Source organism: Podarcis vaucheri (genome assembly GCF_965113315.1).
Source record: "Podarcis vaucheri genome assembly, chromosome: 3".
Classification (NCBI taxonomy): Eukaryota; Metazoa; Chordata; class Lepidosauria; order Squamata; family Lacertidae; genus Podarcis; species Podarcis vaucheri.
In genome coordinates, this window is record NC_138761.1 from 121,723,054 (window position 1) to 121,728,486 (window position 5,433).

The window sequence follows — 5,433 nt, forward strand, 5'->3', positions numbered from 1 at the left end:
GGGGTTAAGGCAGGTTTCAGTCTGCTTCACTACTCTGAGAGTGCCTTGTTCTCTCTTCTCCACACAAGCATCAGCAACAAAAGCTGAGAGGGAGGGAGTAGAACTCTGCAACATAATGATGTCGTAATGATATTCTGAATTTTGCAGCAATAGACATTACTAAGGGAGAAAGATGGATGAGACATGGGTCTGAAGGCTTTGGCAACAGCCGCGAGAGTTTTGGTAGCACAAGGATGAAAGACTGAAGAAACCCCAACTAAAGAATCATGGCAAGAAAAATTGATGGACTATGCAGAACTGGCAAAATTGACATATAAGCTACAGGACAAGGATAACTGTGACTTTAAGGATGAATGGGAACCTTTCACAAAGTATTTGAAGACGCAACAAAGTGAACTGGACTCCTTGGCAGGTTTTGAAAAAACATTCACAAACTTTTTATTGATAGTAATCAGCTAAATATTTTGAGGATCTATACAACTTTGTAACATGCAGAAAACAGCAGTCTCAGAGAAACCAAAGACTGGAACTGAGGGAAGTTGGGGTGGGGGGTGGGTTCTGTAGGGGGGGAAAGGAAAAATGGGGGGGATAAGGATATGTTTTTGGATATGTCTTGTTATAACTTTGAATTTAAAAAATGAAGGCTTTGGCAACAGCTACATAATCATATAACTGAAATGAATTGGTGAGTATCAGAACTAGCTGTGTCATCTGACTTGTTTTCAGCATTTTTACATGTGATGCAATAATTTCCTTTAGCAGTAATGATGGAAGTTGAGTCTGCCTTTTACCACACTTCTTAGCTATTTACACACACACACACACACAAATTATTTTTTGAAAGATTTTATCCCACTCCCACTGTTTTCAGAACAAACCATAGAACTGAACAAATGATGGTGCTGCTTAATATTTGATATTCTCAACAGACACGCTTAAGGTTGTGGTACTCAGTACTCAGGCACTGATGGGACTCACTACACCAACATCATCGGAAGGTTGTTTAATCTCTTCTCAAAGCCACTACAAAGAAGGATCTACCAGAATTCCCCCAGAAAAGATTGCTACGTTCTTGAAAATGACAATAGGTTTGGAAGTAATTAATAACACTGTAAAATGAGCTGGGGGGGGTGCCTTGAAAGAAATAATCATGGATTGCTGAGCTTCATAAGAATAAAAAATGTGGTTCCATCTTTTAAGTATTATGTCATAGTTTGTGACAGCATAATGTGAAAGCACATAAGAAAGCATCCGAAATTATCAATTCCTTTTTTCATGTACTAACACATGTTAAATTAGTCAGTAAGCCTTGAAGTTCTGCATACCTGGTGATTAATTTGTTGTTTTGTGTTAAAAAAAAGAGGTTCTATCATGCTAGATTTACAGCACTACAAAATTTCACAATGTTGCAATGCTGTCTTCAATTCAGCTGCTTCATATTGAAATTTCACACACAATAATTGGCTGACCTTCACAGCTATGGTAGAAACTAATTAAAGCTGTAAGGCTTTGCTAGCTATTGCTTTTGTGTGAAATGTGAAGTTTGGTGATAATGAAATATGGGGTGCAGATGTTATTGTCTTGGATAGACTATGCCTTTGGTTCACACTAATGAAGAACAGCAATTATTAAATAAGAAGTATTTTAACCATTCACTATTTGTGTCTTGCAAGAATAAAATTTATCTAGTATTTTGTCTTCTAACTTATTTAAAACATGATCAGAGTGTAGGGGGGATTTTAGAATAACAGATGGTTATATAATTTTATTTTTAGTATTGATCATGGATCTTAAGTGGGGGGCGTGGGAAACCTATAGATAGAAGAATTTGCTTTTCCTCAACAAGAAGAAATCGGGACATGGAAGGAACCTGATGCCTGACTTTTCTGCAGAGAAGAACATGCATGTCTGCCATAGAACATCTCCCACATGTAGGGTCCAGGCTGTGTGCACACAAACACAATCTGAGTATCCCTGAGTATCTGAGTGTTGGTGCTGACCTTTAAAACCATAAACAGCCTCGGCCCAGTAGACCTAAAAGAGCATCTCCACCCCCATCGTTCAGCCCGGACACTGAGGTCCAGCTCCAAGAGCCTTCTGGCGGTTCCCTCCCTTCGAGAAGCAAAGTTACAGGGAACCAGACAGAGGGCCTTCTTGGTAGTGGCACCCACCCTGTGGAATGCCCTCCCATCAGATGTTAAGGAGATAAACAACTATACAACCTTTAGAAAACAACGTTTCGAAGGCTTTTTAATGTATAGGAAAGTTTTTTAATGTTTAATGTTTTATTATATTTTAATGTAAGTTGGCGCTGTGGTCTAAACCAATGAGACTTGGGCTTGCCGATCGGAAGGTTGGCGGTTCGAATCCCCGTGATAGGGTGAGGTCCCGTTGCTCTGTCCCAGCTCCTGCCAACCTAACAGTTCGAAAGCATGTCAATGTGCAAGTAGATAAATAGGTACTGCTCCGGCGGGAAGGTAAACAGTGTTTCCATGCGTTGCTCTGGTTTCCAGAAGCGGCTTAGTCATGTTGGCCACATGACCCGGAAAAACTGTCTGCGGACAAACACTGGCTCCCTCTGCCAGTAAAGCAAGAAGAGCGCCACAACCCCAGAGCCATTCGTGACTGGACTTAACTGTCAGGGGTCCTTTACTTTTACTTTTACTGTATGTTGGAAGCCACCCAGAGTGGCAGGGCAACCCAGTCAGATGGGCAGGGTATAAATGTTGTTGTTGCTGCTGCTATTTCTCCAGCCTCCACCTGTTTGCCGACGCATCATGAGATGACAAGTGCATAAGATGACGTGTGTCCCATTCTGTTGCAAACTCATTTCTCTAAATTAGTGCTATTGATTTTGATGGGACTTGGCCTTTAAAGAAAAGTCCAAATTAACCACATATCAATAAGTCAGTGGGGAGTATGTTTGATAGTATGGGACCAGAACTCAGGAGATGTAGGTTTAGCCATGAAGCTGACGGGGTGACATTGAGCCACTTTCTCTCTCACACATGCACAGACCCACACATCTTTATGCCACATGATCAAGGTCAGGATTAAATCCTATCCTGAGCTATGTTAAGAGTTAGGGATAAAATATAATTAAAACACTTATTTCCAGGAATGAATGGACTTGTTGTCTGGGATTATGTTATACTGTACCTATTATGCTTCATGTTGTAATCCAGGAGTGGAGGACTTTTGACGCTCCAGATGTTGTTGGACTTTAACTCCCCTCAGCCCAGTCAGCACAGCCAGTGGTCATGGATGATGGGAGTTGTAGTCTAGCTTCACCTGGAAGGACAAAGTTTTCCCACCTCTGCTGTCATGTAATATTTTTCTTTCTGTTAATGATGATGACTAACAATAAGTAGTTAATCTGAAAGTTTACAGTTTTAATGTATAAAGGACTACCTTTCTACAGTGGTACCTTGGGTTACATACGCTTCAGGTTACATACGCTTCAGGTTACAGACTCCACTAACCCAGAAATAGTACCTCGGGTTAAGAACTTTGCTTCAGGATGAGAACAGAAATCGTGCTCTGGTGGCGCGGCAGCAGCAGGAGGCCCCATTAGCTAAAGTGGTCTTCAGGTTAAGAACAGCTTCAGGTTAAGAACGGACCTCCAGAACGAATTAAGTTCTTAACCCAAGGTACCACTGTAATCTGAAAGTTTACAGTTTTGATGTATAAAGGACTACCTTTCTATTATTCTACAACTTCAATCCCAATTTTTCTGTTCAGAGGCTCTGTTCTCAGAAAATACAACATAGGCAGTTACCTCTGTAGGACCTTGTTTTTCACACCAATGCCCCTGTTCATTTCTTTTGAGGAATTCATTCTTCAAAATTCAGAGTATTTTTTCTTTAAGGAGTTCTGACAATCCTAGAGTTAAGTAATAGTGTCTTCAGAAAGGTCTATTGTGGGCCTGAATTTTAGTAATTGACACCAATAACATAACAACATTAAATCATCCACGTTTTTATAGTGGATAAGCCTTTATGCTTGTAAATATGTTAAAGGATAGCATGTAGGTGGTAGAAGAATTATGCTACGATTTTAACAGCTAATAAATCTTTATTTAAGCAAGGGACCTCTAAAATTTAATTAGGCATATAAAAGCAGAGATCATTCAGAGGGTAAAAATATACCAATTCTCATACGAAAAGACATCTGCTTTGTGAAATTTTTTAAGGTTAAAATTTACTCTTCTGTTCCTGTGTCAATAGAAATAGTTCTCCTGGTGGAATTACAAATGTGTAGCTTAAGAAGAAAAAAAACATCAGCAAATGTCAAGATATGAAAGAGCACTATCTTTTTAGGGGGTCTTGCTGCCGTTGCTTGACTTTAAAGACTGCCATTCCAGTCTATAAGAAAAAGCCTCACCATGAAACCTCATTGTGTAGAAGTCAAAAAAGTGATGTTGTCTTCCAGGTTATTATTACGATTATTGTTGTTTGTACTATTGACCAGTAAAATGCACATGACCACCACAGGCAGGGTATCTCTGGAGGAAATTAGCTGTGAATTAGCTAAATACTCTCAAGTCCAATGGACAGCATCACTCTTTTTTTTTTAAAAAAAAGTTTTTATTAAAGAATTTTCATAGATAACAAGGGTACATATAACACCTCTGTTTTCAATTCATAGAGTCCTTCCTACAGGTCAGTTACATTCGGTGTGAGACACTGTAAGCTAAAGGTAAAGGTACCCCTGCCCATACAGGCCAGTCTTGACAGACTCTAGGATTGTGCGCTCATCTCACTCTAGAGGCCGGGAGCCAGTGCTGTCCGCAGACACTTCTGGGTCACGTGGCCAGCGTGACGAAGCTGCTCTGGTGAGCCAGAGCCACACACGGAAACGCCGTTTACCCTCCCGCTAGTAAGCGGTCCCTATTTATCTACTTGCACCCGGGGGTGCTTTCGAACTGCTAGGTTGGCAGGCGCTGGGACCAAGCAACGGGAGCGCACCCCGCCGCAGGGATTCGAACCGCCGACCATTCTTTCTCCCTCCCTCTCTCCCCCATTCTCTCCCCCGCAGCCTCACAATGTCTATGGCAGCATCACTCTTGAGAAATCAGGCAGAAGGCTTCTCCACCCACCTGAGAACAAACTTCTTTTCAACTGGAGATATCCAAAAGTGCATTGGGGAACCTTGTGAACATAAACACTTGCAGTCAACCGCTGTGCTATGACCTCTCCTTACAGAGATGCTGTTGGCTAAGCCACCCAAATCCTTCTTTGTTTATCTAATAATAATAATAATAATAATAATAATAATAATAATAATAATAATAAATTATTTCTATCCCGCCCATCTGGCTGGGTTTTTCCCAGCCACATCAAGCATTCAAGTACAAGGGAAATGTTGGTGGTTCCAAGTATGTGTGAAACCAAATTGCAGCAGGACAAGACAAAATCACCATAGATGAATATT

The 5,433-nt window shown here is 40.8% G+C and overlaps 1 long non-coding RNA gene across 1 annotated transcript; it reads left to right on the top strand.

Annotated features, from left to right (window-relative positions):
• Positions 1–875: 875 nt before the first annotated feature.
• On the top strand, positions 876–5,177 carry LOC309529024. Its single transcript, XR_014218039.1, has 2 exons — positions 876–1,088; positions 5,038–5,177. It is a non-coding gene; the product is annotated as an uncharacterized lncRNA (long non-coding RNA).
• The last annotated feature ends 256 nt before the right edge of the window (positions 5,178–5,433 follow it).